The sequence below is a fragment of the Dermacentor andersoni genome, chromosome 5 (genome assembly GCF_023375885.2).
Source record: "Dermacentor andersoni chromosome 5, qqDerAnde1_hic_scaffold, whole genome shotgun sequence".
NCBI lineage: Eukaryota > Metazoa > Arthropoda > Arachnida > Ixodida > Ixodidae > Dermacentor > Dermacentor andersoni.
Genome location: NC_092818.1, coordinates 50,554,622 through 50,575,284, shown reverse-complemented (window position 1 = coordinate 50,575,284; position 20,663 = coordinate 50,554,622).

Genomic DNA, 20,663 nt, shown 5'->3' with positions numbered 1-20,663 from the left:
GCAATGAGAGCCATCACGAAAAACACAGCGGCAGGAGCAGATCGAATTAGAAACTCTCTCATAAGGAACCTAAGCGATGAGGCAGTAGATCAGCTGACGGCCCACCTCAACAAGCTTTGTGAAGAAGGAAAGATACCAGCTGAGTGGAAACATGCTGCTGTAGCCATGATTCCCAAACCAGGCAAGAAGCTGCAGATCGAGAATCTCAGACCAATCTCCCTCACTTCTTGCCTGGGAAAACTATACGAGAGGATCGTCACGAAACGCATCCAGCAACACCTAGAAAACAAGAGGCTCTACCTAGACACCATGTCCGGCTTCAGGGTGAACCTCTCGACGCAGGACGTGCTTTTGCAACTTAAAGAAGAGGTCCTGGAGACAATGCCTAAGAATGGGGAAAACATAGTCATGGCACTTGATATAAAAGGTGCTTTTGACAGCGTCAGCCAGGCCGCTATAATGAAGGGGCTAAATAACACCAACTGTGGGAGAAGAATCCATGACTATGTCAAAGACTTCCCGACCAACAGAACGGCCACAGTGGGACTAGGGGAGTTGAGGAGTGATGTCTTCACCACCCCAAGCAAAGGCACACCCCAAGGCTCGGTCATCTCGCCCATACTCTTTAATGTGGCGATGATCGGCCTAGCAGAAAGACTCAGCAGAATCCAGGGCATCCAGCACGCGGTGTACGCAGACGACATCACGGTCTGGGTGAACCATGGATCCCTGGGAGAGAAACAGGAGACGCTAGAACAAGTAGCAAGCTGCGTAGAAAGATACGTGAAGGAAAGAGGACTAGCCTGCTCTACAGAGAAGTCTGAGCTACTGAGGGTAGGAAGGCATCCACTGATGCACCACTCGAGGTGAAAGTGGAGGGACAATACATCCCGGAGGGGAACATGATAAGAGTCCTGGGACTGTGGCTACAAGCCAGCAGGAAATGCAGCCACACACTCAGCCTGCTCAGCAAGTCGGCTGAACAGGTAGGCAGAATGATAACCAGAGTCTCCCACCGAAGGCATGGGATGAAAGAAGACGACACGCTAAAGCTCGTCAGAAGCCTCATAGTCAGCAGGGTAATGTACTAGCTGCCATACCACCCCAAGATCAAGAGCGAAACGGAACAAGCAGAGACAATCCTGTGGAAGGCCTACAAAGACGGCACTCCACCTACCAAGAAACAAACCGAACGACAAGCTGCTACAGCTAGGGATTAGCAACACCTTCGCCGAACTGGCAGAAGCACAGCTTGGAGCACAGTTCTACCGACTCAGAGACACGGCTACGAGAAGAGCGCTCCTGACAATGTTAAGTCGCGACCCAAGGAGGCATCTCGATCGATCCGCCGATATACCCGACGAGATCCGTAAGACCCTGCAGGTCAATCCCCTTCCGAAAAACATGGATCCAAATCTCCACGCGGCCAGAAGGCAGGCGCGGGCAGATTATGTGGAAAGGCATTTAGCCAAACTAGAAAACACGGTTTTCAGGGATGCAACACTGTATCCATGAAATAGACAAACAAATTACATTAAGGCAGCTTCGGTAGTGGTTGACAACACAGGCAAGCTAATCATCTGCGCAACTACACGTAGCGCCAGTATAGTGGAAGCGGAGGAGGTCGCTGTTGCGCTGGAAGCGGCTGAGGGCTATCTAAAAGACAAATCAATGGTCATTTTAACGGATTCAAAAAAGACATGCAGGAGCTACACAAAGGGTAGAATCTGCAGGGCTCCCTTAGCTATCCTCCGCAAGGCAGAACACCTCAGACACACCCCAACCCACAAACTAATCTGGATTCCGGCACACACGGGGATAGAAGCAAATGAAAGGGCAGACAGCTTGGCTCATGAGATCACGTACCGAGTCGAGCGGCTACACGCCCTGGAACAGCACTTCACGGTGGAGACCGGCTATTCAAAGTTACTGAACTACCACAGAGGCAAGAGAATTAGATACTCCCCGCCCCACAAAGCATTAACACAGTAAGAAGCAGCAAGTTGGCGGAGGCTGCAAACGGGAACCTTCTCTAACTTACATATACTAAGCAAGATGTATCCTACACAATTTAGGAACACATGTCCGTGGTGCGGGGCAACCCCCACGCTTTACTATATAACCTGGGAGTGTACACGTAACTACACATTCCACCAACACAAAACCCCGAGTGCGGAGCAGTGGGATGATGATGAAGCAACATCTACTGGACCCGAAATAAATCGGTGGTGCACGCAGGCACCAGATGGGGTGGTTCCCTAGTGACGGGAGCCATATGTTTCCAGCAGCTCCTGGCCCCTGTCCGTCAGTGCGAGCTGAATCGGTAAGGCGGGGCTGGATAACAAGGTCTCCCATCGCTCAAGGGGTTGGGGATTGGGGGTGTTGGTGAGAAGGGGAGGAGGGGGGGTCTTGAGTTCTGTGCACTCTGCCAAGACGTGCGGCAGGGTGCCCTTTTCTCTTCTGCAAAAAGGACAGAGCTTATCGTATTCCGCAGGGTACATGCGGTTCATCAATACGGGATGCGCAAGCGATCCCGCCTGCGCTCGACGCAGGATCGTCTGTTGTTGCCTGGTGAGTTGGGGTGCGGTTCTGGTAGTCTGCACCTTTCCTCTCAGTACGTCCGGGTAATGTCCCGAAAGCTGGTAACCGGGTGCGGTAGCTCTTCCGGTTCGTGCTCGGCCCGGATTGACATTTCTCGGGCATGGTAGTCGGCGATGGTGTTGCCTGCTACCTGCGAGTGAGTCGGGACCCACACGAGCTCTATGGCTCTTCCCGGAGGCCTGTGCTTGGCTAGAATGGCTCGGGTTGCGGAGGAGATTACCCCTCTGCGGAAGCTTCTGTAGGCTGTCTTAGAGTCGGTGACTACGGTGTCCACGCTCGGCTGTGCGAGTGCGAGGGCCACGGCCGCTTCTTCGGCAACTGCGGGGTCTGTTGTCTTCAGAGACGCGCTGACGATCAGCCTGTCGTTTGATGTAACCACCACTGCTGCACGGTCACTGTGTTTTCGGAGCGAGGCGTCCGCGTAGAGGACCCTGGGGTTCTCTTCCAGCTTCCGGGCTAGGGCTTTGGCTCCCGTGTCTTAACTGCTAGACATGGGCGCCCATGTCTAGCAGTTATTGCGTGGACGAGTATATGAGGCATGCCCAGTGCTTGTTTCGTTGCCTTACGAAGCATCGTGTTTAGGGTGTCCCTATTGCCTTCGTCAGCTGGAGATACGGGGCGGAGTAGGTAACCCGCGACACGACGAACGCGCGTACCAGGCGCATGACATCGTCCTCTTTAAGGCCTCGGTTTCTGTTGGATACCCTCCGAATCATACCAAGTATCTGTTCGGTTGTACTCTTGATCTTTGTGATGGTGGCCTGTGCCTTTCCGTCGCTCTGAAGTAGTAGGCCGAGAATCGTAATCTGCTGTGTTGGCTTGATGGTCGTTCCGGCGATCGTGATAATTACGTTCGGCGGCAGCTCCTTCTTGGATTTTCCTGGTTGGATCATGAGCAGCTCTGATTTCTGGGGAGCGCAGCTCAGTCCGCACGACTTTGCGTACTCGTGCATGGTCGTAGCCGCCCGCTGCAAGACTTCCTCCGTCCAGGCATCGGATCCGGCTCGGGCCGTCCACACCGTAATATCGTCGGCGTAGAAGGCGTGGTCCACGCCTTCGATTTGGTTGAGAAGATCAGGCAGGGGCAGCAGGGCCAGATTGAAGAGCAGGGGCGACAAGACCGATCCCTGAGGGGTGCCCCTATCGCCGAGCTCGACAAGGTCCGACTTCTCCTCCCCTATCCTGATGGTCGCCGTTCGGTTTGACAGAAAAGCTTTTATGTAGCCGAATGTCTTTCGGCCACACCGGGTTTTGTTTAGATTCTGCAACACGCTCGCATGGGACACGTTGTCAAATGCTCCCTTCAGGTCGAGGGCGAGTATCCCGCGCGGCGCGTGCCTCGTTGCCAGCTTGACGACCAGTTCGTGGAGTTGGATCATCACGTCTTGGGTGCTGAGATGTTGCCTGAAGCCGTACATCGTCTCTGGCATCTGAGAGCCGGCTCACCAGCTGCGAGCTCGCCGCCCAAAGGGCAATGGTGCAGCACGCAAGCGAAGCAGCGCGGCTCAGTGGAGCCCTTGACTAGGGGCCGTACCCTGCTAAGAAGGTCAAGCGTCTGCAGCGATGAAGACGAAGACCGAACGCTAAACCCTTAATGGACCAAATAAAGTTTTCTCTCTCTCTCTCTCTCTCTCTCTCTCTCTGTAATCGATGCTGCGTCGCCTTAAGGTGGTCATAGGGGCGGTCGGCGGGCGGGGAGCATAGAACACAGCGATCAAACGCAGCAGTAGTAGGTGTACGCGCTTTAACGATGCCGTCGAACATGGTCAACTGCGAACTGAGACGGTGACGACGGAACAAGAGTTCAATGGTAAGGAACCAATGTTCCGAGTCCGACGAGCAGAACTCTGTGAGCTTGAGAGCGGAGACGTTGAGATCGCGGGGTAGTGGCGTTGATGGCAGTACTTGATCGGGAGAATCGAAGGCCATGACTGACTGGATAGAAAGTGAACTGCGGAGAAATCCGGGCTCGCGCTCTTCCTGGCGGTAGGCCCCGGAGCTGATAGCGTGTTCTCGTCGACTTTTTGTGTCCGGCCCATTGTGGCACGTTGCAGTGCGCTACAAACTCATGCCGCAAAGAAGCTTGAGTGGCTGCAAAGCCTAACATTAACTTTCGAGTCAGCCACAACCCTCTGCTGCAAGCACTGGAGAGTGATGCTCAATTGGGGAGCAAATTACAGAGATATATAGATGGTTCCAAACACAGGACATGCCCTACTCGCACTGCGATTGTTATTTTCCAGGAAGGCGTGCTGCCAAACAGCAGCAGCCACAGTGTCACCTTTCCCGTTCATGACGCCAGAAGGCATGCGATTTTCTTCAAGGCCATCGACATTGCAAGTCTGCAATTCTCAATGGCGCCCTGAAACCTCAGCCCGGCGCAGACAAGATGCTGCCTCGAGCGCTTTGTTTTGTAACTTTCATTTTTGCTTTTACCAAGCGCTCCATGTTCTTATCGCGCTTTTTCTCGGATATCACCGTTCAGTTTTTACGCAATACGTGCTCAAGATGTACGACGTATCACATTGTTCTCACGTCGCGATTGATGTAGCTTCGCGCGTGACAGGCCCATAATTATCTGATATACCAAGTGCTTCAAGTAGCACATTCTGAAACTGTCGCGACAACCGTCGGTTGACACACAATCTACGAGCACGCCATACAAGTCTGGCGTTCGATTGTCAGTGGTCATTCGATTCGGCTATCCTGACCGCGCTACCGGCATCGCATGGGCAGTATCGCTGCCAAGTTAGATTCGTTCTTTTTTTAGTGTACTACTGCCCCCAGAAGGGCTGTAGGCTTCCCAAACTCGTTTTCTGTCCTTCCTAGCTACTTACGCTTGTTAGAAGCATGTCATGATACTGAAGACATCATGCAGTTAGCGAGAAAACAGATTTCGGAGCAAATTGTTACTGCACATAATGCAAAATTGTTCTCTACGACAAGAAGGACATGGTGCAATACTAGAGAAGCCGTCAGCACACAGCTCCACAAGTACTTTCAAATGCTTCCTCTTATAGTAGACAGATTGATTAGTCAAAACTCTATGGGAAGATGCTACAGAAGAACGCTAGACCTATGAAGAGGCCATGCTACGGCCAGATAATCAGTACGGTGATCAGTAGCGAGTGTCAGTGCGCCAGAAATGTTCGAGGAATCCACAGTGCACGAAGAGCTCAGAGCACGATTTGAAGAACTCATAATGCCCAGTTTGGTACAAGCGAACTTCTATGGCAGAGCTGTTAGTGCGTTATACGTTAGGTGCGTGTTTTCCTGATTTCTTGGGCAATCTATACATTCTTCAAAGACAGTATATTCAAAGGAAATGCGGGACACATTACCGCTGAAATGTGGTCAAATATTGACGCGCGTGGGTTAATTATGGTTTAAATGAAAATTGCTAAGCCTTCATTTTGTGCCCATTTAAAGGCGCTATGAAAAATGCTTACAAAGCTTCCCCGGCATTTCTGGAAGGATCAAAAGCGACAACAATTCTTGTTTCGAAAGAATAGAGGTCACGTTCTGGGTGATGTATGCAGAAAGTTTGAAGTCTGGGTTAATTATGTGGTTTGAAAATTATTACTGAACACTTGTCTTCTCCCTCTTTATGCGGTATATGGAGTTCGCTTTGTGTGTGTGTGTGTGTTTTTTTTTTCGGTTTTTTTGGGGTCGAACTAAAGGAGGCGCGTTATTTACAATTTGTTTGATGGATGTAACATGTAATAAGCGGTGTACGATCACAGTTTGCACTTTGTAGAATAATTGGGGCCTTTGTAGAAAGTTATTTGTAGAAGTGTTCCAGAGCCTAAGAAGCGTGTTTGACGAACCACGCAGAAAGTTCGACCGTGCGTCCTGGAAAAACTTAGTGCACCACGAAGTTGCAATTTCGAGGAAATAAGAAAAATTGTGTGAGTATCGTGTTGTGTGGTAAGTGTTTTAAGAGCGTCAGGTAAATTAAGGCTCTGGAAATCTCCCTTTAGCGAATTTGCTCGAAAGCGTGTCAATATAGTCGTTATTCACAATATTTCTTAGTTTGATATCAGAACTGTGCCTGACACCAAGTTCACATTTAGTGGAAATGGGGCCCATATTAGGGCAGATGTGCGGAGAAAATCTGATGTTTCTAGCTGAAATATGAATACTGGAAAAATTACTTAACACTCATTTCCTCCCTATCTTCAGATGTAATATGAGGTAGGCAATAGGTTTCCCAGGTGTCCTTGATGAGCCGAACGAGATGCTTTGTTTATATTTAGTAAAAATAAATAGCAGGTTATAGATTATGTGCATTCACAATTCCAAACAGTTGAGGCAATTAAGGCCTTCGCAGTAAATTTTGCGCAAGAGCTCCGGAAACTTGCATCTTTTACAAATGGCGTTGAATTTAGCACACCGCTCAGGGAGAACAATAACTGTCAGCGAGAAAAAGGTTGGTGGAATAGGGTTAACATTACGGCTGATGTGCGGACAAAGTTAAATGTGTGTGTCTGTGTGTGTGTGTGTGTGTGTGTGTGTGTGGGAGGGGGGGGTAAGTGTTTCCTTTGCCTAGAGCGTCTTAAATAAGTGTTCGAAACCGTAATACTGTGGTTATCCGCTGTACGATTCCTAGTATTATGGTGCCCTAGGAGAATTGTACGTGTGACTAACTTTTCATTTGGCAACAATAAGGATTACGTTAGCAGTGAACAGAAGAGGAAGTTTTGTCTTTCTTGACTAATTACCACCGAAAGAAAAAACTTTGCTGGAAATTAGGCTGTGGTTCGGTGAGGTCGCAAAAGGCTGCTGTTTTTTTCTTTTTTTTTTTTCAGAAGACGTGTATAAGTACGTCTGTGTGAGTTGCGCACTGCGCAGTTGTACTTTGGTCACCAGCATCACGTGAAGATGTATAAAACCGTATCCCCGATAGAGGAAATCGCCCGCGCGGCCACTGCCCATCAAAAAACAACAAAAAAGTTACAGCTTAGTCAATAGCGCGAAGCCGCAACGTCATAGCTAGAGCAAAAATGTACACAATGAGGCTTGCCCTTTTTTAATCGGGTATCGGATGGAACAAACATCCACAGACGTGCGCGTGAGATCCGTCTGCTTTCGAAAAGAATAGAAATTTCTTCAATGTCGAGGTTAGTCCATGTCGTCTTCGTTTGTGGAGTTGACACTCCTCGGTGAAGGGCCCTTCACCCTTACCTTTATTCCCTTTTTTTTTTCCTTTTTTTTAGATTTCCAGGATATTGCGTCGTGGCGTATTGAATTTTTTAGGCACAGTTTATAAGAGCGAGAGAGCCTGAATTCATAACGAAATTGAAGCTGTATGTGTAAATTCACGAATAGTTCGACTTTTCCAGGCAAATACGGCGCTTTGTGAACCGAATGTAATAATTCGCTTTTGTGACTGCAGCAGATTGTTGGTGCTGCTAGGAGACGCTTGAGCACGACGGCTTGCAGCGCGATCACGCGGCTTTGTAGAGAAAAAAAAATTAGATCTTGGCAATTCGCCCACTGTGTCACTTTTGCAATAAATTCTAAATAATTGATCGCTACTTGCTGCACATCCAGTGTCGCTGCTCCCTGAATAAAAGCCCTTTGCAAACCCTTTGCAAATTACTCTGCGAAAGCTTGGCCTGCCATCGGTTTCTCCTGTGCTTCTGTCATTGGGGGGCTTCTGTGTTGGGTAACTCCGACAGTGATATACGCATCGCCGTAGAGAAATGTATTCGTGAGCCCAACCGATTTCGTTGTTGATATCACAAGTCATTTCTTTCTTCGCTCACCCTCGCTTGTACATATTGTTTGTATGATCATTCGTAACGATTGGGCAAGAAAATACATCTCTATTCTTATTCTCATCCCGTATTGTTAGACTCACACCGCTAATACATTTCTGAAATACGCCCGACTCTTCGTGAATCACCCTGAGGAACTAGGTGCCACTGTTTTTAAAATTCTCATCCTCATCTCCATTATCACCAATTGCATGAACTGCTAGTCGGCCCTGCTGTTTGATACCACTGTACATATTATGAAAATCGAGAGTTCTAGATTAGGGGACGCAAGCAGCTTGCGTCCCCTAACCTAAAACTCTCTAATATACTGTCGCATCCTTTTTACGTATGCGTAATCCCCATCACAGTTTGCTAGAGCTGCGAAGTACCAGACGCGTGACAACGGAGCCGCGCATCGGTGGTCGTTTGCACCATGTCGAAGCAGCCAACGAGCGCACCAGTAGCAGCACTGACGTTCATCGTTTCACATGCCCGATACCTAGGAATATACTGCGGTACACGTGACGTTAACACTGAAGATTAATTGATTACTTCGCGAGGTCAACGCAATAGCTGCCCCGCAGGGGCATCTTCGTGAGCAGGCGTTTGGTATGTTGCGACACCACGCACCCGAGCACACGAGGGTTGGACCCTCCCGCGTCTAACCGTGCTTGGTTTAGCCGTGTCCGGGGAAAAGGGGACCCTGGGGGTTGAGCCGATGTCGGGTGTTTGGACCTTTAAGGCCCCTCGGTGGAGGCAACACACCTCTTTAGCCTCGGCTTCGCGTAGACGGCACCCCGGGACTGACTCACCCGGAGGAAATCGGCAGTCGCCTTTTCCTGTCCTCCTCTCCGATCTTCATCTTTCTCTCCCGCCTTTTTCATCTTTCCTGTTTTCTCTTCACTTCTCCTCACTACTGAATTTTCCTACGGCGAGGGTTAACCTTGTGTGGCTAGCTAGGCTTGGTTATGCTGTATTTGGTTATAGCAGCGATGTACGGCTGGCGTTGGCGGGGTTTCTCTTGCAGGAACTTCTGTCACGTCCCCCTGTTGGGCTCCATGGTGGGTCGTCCGCATCGCGGCCGAAAACCCCATCTATACTTAGGGAAAACGCTTTTCCTAAACTCCCTGATCGCCCTTAGAAACGAGGACGCACCGAAGATGTCTTTCAGTTTTTAAGAACGCCAAGCTTCCACAACTTCCCTCGTTTTCACGTAGTTCTCTCAGAAAAACCAGACAAACCAGCGCGAACCATCTCACCATTCCTTGTTTCAAAGTCGTTGACTGAAGTTTTTGGTCCAGGATATAAGGCGTCGAGGATGGCAAGCGGTGATCTCCTCTTGGAGCTCCGCGATCAGAAGCAGTATGAGAAATTGCCAAAACTGGTGTCATTTGGTGAAACCCAAGTAATTGTAACCCCACACCGTACTATGAATACCACCCGTGGCGTAGTTTCAGATGATGATCTATTGGAGCTAACTGAAGCGGAACTCCTCGAGGGCTTCAGGGAGAAAAATGTTATCAATGTCAGAAGAATTAAGATGAGGCGGGATGGCAAAGAAATGCAAACCAAGTACCTAATAATCACCTTTGGTTGAAGTGTCCTGCCCGAGTCGATCGAGGCCGGGTACATCAAGCTCCGTTTTAGGCCATACGTGCCAAATCCCCTCCGATGTTTCAAGTACTGAGTTGGCGCACTGAGTTGCACGCTCTTTGTCGTTAAAATGAACACAATTCGTAAAGCACTACCACCATCTATTTTTTATTCCGTCTACGTAGACGACATACAAGTAGGTTTCAAATCCTGCAACCTAATATTCTGTGAGAGACAAGTACAACAGTGCCTGAAGAAAGTTTCCAAGTGGGCAGACGAAAACGGGTTCAAAGACAATCCCAACAAAAGTTCTTGCGTTCTTTTCACCAGGAAGAAAGTGTTTGCTGCAGATCCCACTGTCGAAATATATGAGCAACGAATACCCGTCAACAAGAAACACAAATCCCTAGGTGTTATACTTGACTCTAGGCTTACTTTCATTCCACACATAAAATATCTTAAAGGAAAATGTCCAGAAACAATGAACTTACTTAAAATCCTATCCCACACAACATGGGGTAGCGACAGAAAGTGTTTATTGAATCTTTACAGGAGCCTAGTTTGATCACGACTGGACTATGGTGCCGTGGTTTATCACTCTGCCGCCCCGAGCACGCTAAAGATGTTAGACCTAGTCCACCACCTGGCCATCCGCCTGGCCACTGGCGCCTTTAGAACAAGCCCTGTCGAAAGTCTATACGTAGAGTCACATTAATGGTCACTCCATTTTCAGAGAACATACATCAGCATCACCTATTTTCTCAAAGTGCACTCTAATAAGGAACATCCGTGTTTCACAACAGTTAACGATTTGACGTGCGAAACACTTTTTCGTAACAGACCCTCTATGAGATTTCTTTTGTCACTGAAAGTAAGAGAACTTAGCGAAGAAATGGATGCCCGAATACTCGAACATAGCCTAATGCCTGCAGCAAAGCTATTACCGCCTGGGAGTGGCAGGTAATAGAATGTGACGTATCCTTTGTAGAGGCCGCAAAGCACGCTCCTGAGCTTTAAATTGCTCTGCATTTCCCTGAGCTTCAATCGAAGTACTCCTGCTCCGAATTCTACACAGACGAGTCAAAACCATATGTTGGCGTATCCTACGCTGCTGTTGGTCCCTCTTTTTTTGAATCTGACGTGTTGAACCCCCTAACAAGTATCTTTACTGCAGAGGCCTAAGCAGTACTGTCGGCAGTAAAACATATAAAGAAACTAAAACTTGACAGAGAAATCATATTCACAGGCTCGTTAAGTCTTGTAAAAGCATTCATTTCTTTACAAAAGCACACAAATGCTGTCTTCAATGAACTTTACTCACTCTTATGCAACATCTATTTATCACAGAGACATGTAGTAGTATGCTGGGTTCCTCGCCATAGAGGAATCGAGGGTAATGTGCTTGCCGACGAGATCTCCAAATCAATGGCATCGAAGAGTATTCGTTCTTCTGCTTTCCCTGCCACAGACATGAAGCTTTTCCTAAGAAACAAACTGCGAAGCCACTGGCAACGCTTGTGGGACGCTGAAATGAGTAATAAGCTTCACATAATTAAGCCGAAGTTAGGTTTCTGGCACCCAACTACGAAAACACGAACAACAGATGTCCTATTCACTAGACTAAGAATAGGACACACACTTGGCACTCATAACTTTCTCGTGACCGGTAACGAGCCTCCAACCTGTGGTAGATGTGGCGATAGGCTAACCGTCCTCCACGTCTTCCTGGAGTGCCGGGAAGCCGAAAGAGACAGGAGGAAACATTTTCCTTTTGCATACCGCCATTGCGTGCCTCTGCATCCGGCTATGTTTCTTGGTGAAGAACCGCTTTTTAAGACCAAAGCAGTCCTTGCTTTCTTGAAAGATGTTGTGCTACATGTTACAAGCCTATAATTTCGTAGCGCATCCTCTTTCCAGAGGGTGCCGCTAAGATAGTTATCTTTGTATAGCACATGCCTCTAGGCCCTTAGGTTTCAAGAGCTCTGGTGAGGCAGTAGTGCTCTAGACAATTTTAGCATCTTACATATTTTGTATATTGCATCATTCTTTCGTAATTCATTTTAATGTTCATAGTACACGTCAATAGTCATTCCCATAATTTTATTACACGTAGATTTTATGGAATTTACATCAACTCTTTTAGGCCCCTTTACAGCCACGTCACATTACCTTCACAGAACTCATCAGTCTACTGCAAACTCATTAACACTAGCATGGCGCTCCTGGGCCATACCTGGCCCTTGCACCATTAAACATCATATATCCATCCATCCAACGCAACAGTTGAGAAGCGACGCTCATGCTAGCGACTGAGTTATTTTACAGGGATGCTAAAGGTATGGTTCGGAAACTATTACTTGTTTTTCTCTGTGCGCCAGCACTCAGACCTCGGTGCTGTTTCTGGGCCCGCTACATAATGGATTTATTTATTTATTTATTTATTTATTTATTTATTTATTTATTTATTTATTTATTTATTTATTTATTTATTTATTTATTTATTTGAAACACCTTCAGTGGATAGAGAGAGAAATAGAAAGAGAATAAAGAACAAGGTGACCGGTCAAGAAGACGAAAGTAACGCAACCACGAAGAATAGAGTTCGGCGGTACAAACAGAATAGTACTAGAAGAACACGCAGAACCGGGAAAAAAACGAGAGATGCTGGGATGCAGCAATGCGATCAGCGATGCTAGCAGTTGTCCCCCCAAACAAGAATGGCTATACAGACTTTTTCATCAGGCGAGGAGGAAAGGGCGCGCGGCGAGCCTTTCCTTCTCTCTGGCCTGTGTGAGCCGCGGCGCTGCTTGAATGTGCGTGCTGCTGTCGCGTGCTGCGGAACCAGTTGCACGTGTTTTAGCTCGTTTTGAGGAAAATTTACGTGATGGCAGTTCGTAGAAGGTCGTCGGAGAACCACTGTGTAGCCTTTCGATGCAGCGGCCCCTACAGTAGGCGGAAATTTCTCTTGTTAGCACTTCTCCCGCCCCCCCCCCCCTGCACGTTTGCCAACTGGAATTACCTTTGGTTAACCTCCCTGCCTTTCTATGAATCCTTTCCCCTCTCTCTCTCTCTCTCTCTCTCTCTCTCTCTCTCTCCTTCTATTGGGTTCACGAAGAAGCGGGTGCATCATCAGCCGCAGTGTGAGTACGTGTTTTGAACACTTCTGACCGCATCGGTTCACACCCGAACGAGAGAACTGGCGCCTACGAATCGCCAGATTGAATTGGGAAATCTCCTCGCCATCTGATCGCTCGGCATGTGGGAACTGAAGCATAAAAGGGGCACGCTCGTGTACGGCCGACCCAATGCAACCCCGAAAATCGTTATAAGACGTTTACGTCAGCCACCGGCATTGTTATCGTGCATTACAAGTCTAGCACACATCGAAATTACTTGCGCTAGCTGGTGAGGCCGATCGCGTTACTCAACGCAGCGATCACTGCGGTTCGTAAACCAGCGTGATACGTATAAGCTTTGTAATCAATTTTGGACCACAAGAATTGTGGCCACTTAGCGCAATATGGGGCCCTATTGCGTAACCACCGACGCAAGCACCGGGCGGTCACCCGCGGGGTTGTCTGAACAGACCAATCAAACGCTCTCCTTGTTCATAGGAGGTCACTTTTGTTAGCTTGAAAAACGAATAACATTGCCTACACTGAGCGGCTTGTCGTATCTAATTGGCTGACAAGAGGCGAGGAGAACGCTCAAGTGGAGAGGGATTCATTGGGGCAGAGCCAGTGCACTGAAAATCGATCACCGGATGAAGAGGGTGGTGCCGGCGTCTGCGATTGGTCGGCTTTCCCTTACTTAGCTTGTGGTGGCTGGTGTAAAATCACGGCGGCATGCAACAGAAGCTTAAGAATGACGCTAAAACTGACCCTTAGCAAAGAAGAGTTGGCAGGATTAGGGGGTAAACGTGCCGAAAGGGCTCGAAAACGTTACACGGCCACTCAAGAAGGTTTATTATACGCAAATACACCCATGCTTTCCGGCAGGTGCGAGTATCCAGCGTCTTAGCGATCGGTGGCAGCCATCTTTTATTCCTTTCGGAACGGGGCAGCCTGCGGCTATTCCGAAGAAAATTCAGTTTTGTTCGGCATATTAATGCATCTTTATCGCGTACACGTCACTTTGACGCGGTGAGTTTGTGCGGTTTTTTGAAGTCGCGTGACAAGCATGTGAAGTGGGTGCAGCCCGAAAACTTTTTACCGATAGCCGAGGGCTAACGGCGAAAAGGGGTCGAATCATAAATAATTGTGTTTCTTTTTTCTCTCAAATCATGCATAATCAGTGTGTACACATCATGTCAGATGGGCAGGTATCGCGGTTTTCGTGACGTCGCGTGACATACAGGTGAAGTGGGCGTGGGCAAAAAAAGTTTTTGACTAATCATGGACGGCTGATAGCAGGATTGGAATAGAAAAGTTTGGAATAGTTTTACGTTATAGCGCCCATGGAAACAGAAACGGGAAAGGAACAAAATGAGCTCGGTGAAACTGAAGTTTTTCAGTATGAACCGGCGGGGAGGGGGGGCGCAGAAACGCGTACTGCTAACATAGGCTTTGTGTTTTAGTACTGTCTTTTTTTTTTCCTGTAAAGCAGTATTATCCGAAGCGTATCGCATAAAAAAAAATCTACCGGCTACTTGTCAGGACACATTTCCGTATGACGGGTGAGTGCGTCGTAGAAGACGAACGAGACTAAAACGAACTAAATGAAATGGTTCTCATGCACTTTTTTTTTCGTGAAAAAACATAACAAAAAAGAAAGCGTGCTAACGCCGCAATAAGACCTCTCATGGTCATGCCGCATGCTTGGACAAAGCTCTACGTAGAAGAAACAAATATATAGCCAAGCAGCGACCAATGCTTCATACTCTCGCGCAGTCTGTGGACGACCACTCGACAAGTGTAGTTAACGCTGCACAATATGCTGCCATTACTAACCAGGCTTCATTGACATAAAGAAAGGCAATGAATTCCTTCCTTCATCTGAAGTCGCTACTGCATTAAATTGTTTCTTGTGTTCTGTTTTTACAAGTGAACTTCCCGTTCCCGCTAACATTGAATTCGGTTCTGTTACCTCCATCATGAATGATATCATAATAACCCAAAAGGGCATTGAAGCTGCTATTGATCGCCTCTCTAACAGCTCGGCTCCCGCTCCAAACGGAATCTGTCCAAAACTACTAAAGATAACTAAACCAGCCATATCTCGCATTGTCGCCGCTCTTTTTCAACAATCTATTGATTCAGGATGCGTTCCTGACGAATGGAAAATAGATAAAATAATTCCAATCTTTAGGTCCGGTTAGGTCTGTAGTCTAACTACAGACCTATTTCACTGACCAGTATTCCATGTAAACTATTAGAACACATTATATCATCAGCAATTATAAAATGCGTAACCGAGCACAATCTTCTCTTCATTAACCAACACGGGTTCCAACAGGGTCCCTCATGTGAGAGGCAGTTATTCGAGCTAGTCTCCAACCTGCACCAAGCTATTAACGACTCGCACAAATAGACACAATATTTACTGATTTTGCGAAGACCTTTGATAAGGTAGCTCAAACTATTTATTATTGAAACTTCGATATTTTAATATAATAGTAGGGTTACGAATTCGATTAGTAAATTTTTAACTGGTACCAATTTGTAACTACTAATGAATTTTCTTCTCCGCGATCACTAGTAAAGTCCAGACTGCCGCAGGTCTCTGTATCGGGACCAATTTTATTCCTGCTGTACGTCAACGACATCAGCAATAATATTAAATCTACACTGAGACTATTTGCAGATGATTGCGCAATTTATAGACAGATAATTAACTCTTCCGACACTGGCATCTTGCAATCTGACCACGTGAAAATTACCGGCTGGTGTAAACAGTGGAAAATGGAAATAACTGTTCCAATAACTAAGGCTATAGCTTTCCCTAGAACTAGTAAACCGAGGCTTACCCATTACTCGATGAATTGCATTAGTATTGCACATTCGCAAACAATAAAATACTTGGGAATTCATTTATCTTCAAACATTTCATGAAATCATGACGTTGAAGCGATTACTAGCAGCGCGTGTAAAACCCTTGGCTATATCGATGTCGCAGAAGACTTCTGTGCGCGGATCGCAGACCAAGCGACCTGTCCAGATCCTCCAGCCCGAGCTGACGTCCCCCATTCCCGTGATTGCCGCATGGACCTTCCTTTTACAATGGAGGAGCTCGAAGCGGCGCTAGCTCTCTGCAGGCGCTCATCATCTCCGGGTCCAGATGGTATATCATACCGGGCCTTGTGCTATCTCGGAGAGTCCGCACGGATAGAATTGTTGAGCCTTTACAACTCCTCATGGCAGGAGGGAAATATTCCTGACGAATGGAAAGTAAGCCTCCTGGTGCCACTCTTAAAGCACGGCAAATCCCCATTAGAACTCACCTCTTACCGCCCAATAGCGCTGGCCAGCTGTGTAGGAAAGATAATGGAACGGATGATCCTTGGCCGCCTGGAATGTTACCTTGAATACTACAAGATTTATCCGATTTCCATGGCTGGTTTCCGACGTGACCGCCCTTCCATCGACAATGTAGTTGATCTCGTTTCATATGTCCAGCACGAAAGGTCCCGTAAGCGTTTATCTGCAGCTTTATTCCTAGATGTGAAAGGGGCTTACGATAACGTATTACATGAGGCCATTCTCGACGCTCTTGCGACGGTTGGCCTAGGTGGTCGAGTTCTTTTGTGGATTGCAAGTTACCTATCTGCAAGATCATTCTATATTAACTGACGATGGCCCAACTACGCGACGCTATACCAGCAGGGGCGTTCCTCAAGGCGGGCTCTCAGCCCGACGCTATTCAACCTCGCTCTTGTTGGACTTGCTGAATACTTGCCAACTACCATCAAAATTTCAATATACGCTGAAGACATCGGTGTCTGGACTTCGGCAGTCACACGTCCTCAGATACGTGCGCGGCTTCAAAGAGCGGCCACTTTGACAGCGAACTACTTGTGTAAACAGGGTCTCAGCATATCGCCAGAAAAATACGCACTAGTAGCATTTACTCGCAAACCGATGACGGCTTATGTCATCTCAATCAATGGGCGGACCATTTCCTATGTCCGAACCCACAGATTCCTTGGCGTAATTATTGACCGAGACCTCTGGTGTAGCCCGCACGTGGCCTACATGAAACGGCGCCTGACAGCAACTTCCCAGTTGTTTAAATACTTGACAGGAAAGACGTGGGATATGTCAGTAGACGCAATGCTTAAACTCTACAGAGCTCTCTTTCTCGGTTCTTTAAGATATAGTCTTCCTATACCGACCAGCACCTGCAAGACAAATATTCGTGTTCTGCAGGCAGCACAAGCTCAAGCACTCAGAGTCTGCCTTGGTTTGCCCAGATGCACGTCAACAGAGGCAACTCTTGCGATTGCTCGGGACCATCCAATGCGAACTCACATCACGGTGGAAGCCCTGAGAACGCACATCAGACATTTTGCACGTGCCCCCTATCACCACCTTGCAACACTACCTTCCGACAGGCACCAATCTTCATTCTCTAAAGCTATCATCAAGTACAACGACAAACTTCCCTCGGGCTTCACCGCTGCATCTAAACCATCGATAAGCCCTTGGTGTCTTATCTGCCCCATAGTCCATCTCAGTGTACCAGGAATCGGGAAAAAGTCTGAACTGTCATCGCCTGTGCTGAAACAACTTTCTCTGCTTCTTCTGCGCGAGAGGTACGCGGACAGTGAACACATTTATACTGATGGTTCCCCAAACATCCAGTGTTCGTCCGGTGATGTGGTTGTCCCAGCAAAAGCTATTACTATCAGCTTTAGGACTGACCACCCAACAACATCGACATCTGCTGAACTAGCTGCTCTTCGAGCTGCACTTTGTTTCGTCAATCGGGAGCCACCTCGACAATGGTCAATCTTCAGCGACTCAAAGGCAGCCCTACAATCTGTACTATCAGCTCTGCGTCGCGGGCCATTCGAACAGCTCGTATTCGATATTAGATGCCTACTCCATACATCACAGGAGAAAGGACACCACGTGACGTTTCAGTGGCTGCCAAGCCACTGCGGCGTCACTGGAAACGAAGACGCCGATAATGCCGCTCGGGCAGCTCTTGAAGACGCACAAGAAGAGGCCATACCGCTTTCACGTTCCGACGCAACTAGCAGACTTTGAGTGCTTGCACAGGAGATCACGCTCTCTCTATGGTGCACACCAACCAGCCGGACCAACCAGAGCAACCGTCAATACCACCTGCCCTCTTTGATTCATCTCTATATGCCAACTGGACTCCGCCGAAGAGAGGCGACTCTGCTTTATCGCTTATGGCTAGGGGTGGCTTTCACGAAATCGTACTCATTTCGCATTGGAATGGTCGACAACGCTCTCTGCAATGCCTGTCTTTGCGAGGAGGCGCTGGAACACATTCTGTGCGACTGTCTTGAATATAATGTTCAGCGACAGTCCCTGGCATCCGTTCTAGCGCACCTTGACACTAGACCATTGTCCCTCGGCACGATTTTCACATGCCGCCAACAGAAGACATCGCAGGTGAAGGCGACGAAGGGACTACTTCGGTTTTTGAAAGAGACGGGATTGGAGAAGGGGCTGTGACAGTGATATCACGTACCATGCCAGATTGATGGACTCTAACGGACGATGTGTGTGTGCTGTGCCATGTGCTCTCTCTCTCTCTCTTCCCCTTCCCCATCTTTCATCGCCCCATCCCTCTCCCGTGTGTAGGGTAGCAAACCGGTTAAGCTGAACTGGTTAACCTCCCTGCCTTTCCTTCTCCCCTTTTTCCTTCCTTCCTTCCTTGGCTACATTAGGCGTAATCTTTACTCAGCAACAAGCCCACTAAATTATTGTCCTATACGACACTGGTTCGTTCGAAAATGGAGTACACGTCTTCTATTTGGAATCCGCATCAGTCGTACCTCACAAACAAGCTCGAGTCAGTCCGAAACAAAGCAGCCCGCTTCATCGCGAAAAATTACTCAAGAACGTCTAGCATCACTAACATTAAAATATCCCTAAATCTCCCATCGCTAGAAAATCGAAGGCTGATAGGACTTCTTTCCCGTTTGCACAAGCTATATCACTGCGGGTCGTCTTTCAGCGCATGCCACATCAGGCCCGCCCATCGTATCTTCCCGCGCCTTGGCCATCCCTCTAAAGTGCAGCCCGTTCTTGCGCACTTCAGTCTTGAGTCACTCGCCCCTCTTTCTCGCGATATATCACTGGAATATGTTACCAAATGAAATCGCATCAGCTCTAAATCATGATGATTTCCTAGCAAAACTGAAACACTATTTTAACGTACTTACGTAGCGTTCTTTTGCTCATTCGTTATAGGCATTACTGTATTATTGTGTGCTTTTTTCTTATTCTACTTTTTTTTCCTCGCCATATTTTCATGTTCCTTGCGCAAATGGTTTTGTTCTAGGTTAGTACAGATTTCCTTGTACTGCATAAAATTTTCTCTGGTTGTGCTTTTCATTGTTTCATGCCGTATCTGCTGGTATGTGTACCTTTTTAGCAAGCATTTTCCTTGTATGATGTGACCAAGTTACGTTGATGTTGTGTAACACCCATTCTAATTTTATAGGTACCTTCAACGTTTAGGACGTGTTGCTGCATTGCTCTTACTTTTTTTATTGTTGTTATTTTTCCCTGTTTTTCCGCTTGTGTTCTTTTCAGTTGAGCATGCATTATCTGTTTAAACGCGTATACTGTATCTATCACTAATTTATTGCAACACCCGTATGTATTGCCCGTATGGGCCTTGAGGGTACTTGAATAAAAAAAAAAGAACTATTCTGTTCGAAGGAAGAAATATCACCCAACAAACGAGGTAGCCGCGCAATGCATCTGCGGAAAACCATTTGAACACCTGTCAGTGTAAACCGCACTACTTACAGTGACCACGCCGTTGGGATCGTTGTACGTTTCGAAACTACTCGTTGCTGCTAAACCACAGCTTGAAACTACAGTGAGAATGCTGCAGTAACATTAGTGAAATTAGTTGATCTCTGAGGCTGATTGTAAGCTCAAGCACGGGCGCACACATCGGGTTGGGTGATCTGTTCCCCTCAATGCCGCAAAAAACTCCGACCATGCTGCCTTAAACTGCTTCAGTACGTATCATAGAACAGTTTCCCACGTATAAGACGCCCCGTTACACTAAACAGACCTCACGATGCGAAGTCCACTACAAGGAGAGAAAGAGAGAGCTCTTTATTAGAAAAAACAGAGAATTTTGCCGGCGCGTATATAACCGTTGGCATGCTACTCTGTACAGGGATGGGGAATGGGATTAAAAGCCACTACAAGGAACTACCACGGAGCGTATGCTCGGCATACAATATGAAGCGCTCGCCCAAGCCAGCACGTCGACAGCCCATAGATGGCGCCACCTCGTACGCAATATGGCGGCGCCCATGAAAAACGGTCTACAAAAATAGAAGAAAGTAGCCAGTTATTTAACAAAACATTGCCAGATATCAGAAACGCTGTACAAACCGCATTTTACTTTTGCTATATTACGTAACACTCTAGTGATTTCATTTATGCAAACTTGTGTACTCAGATATTTAAAGCGTAGCTTTTATGCACCTGTTCATGCGGCAAGCGTCAGCGTTGTACATCGCAACAGAAAGAACGAGCACACTGAAAGATG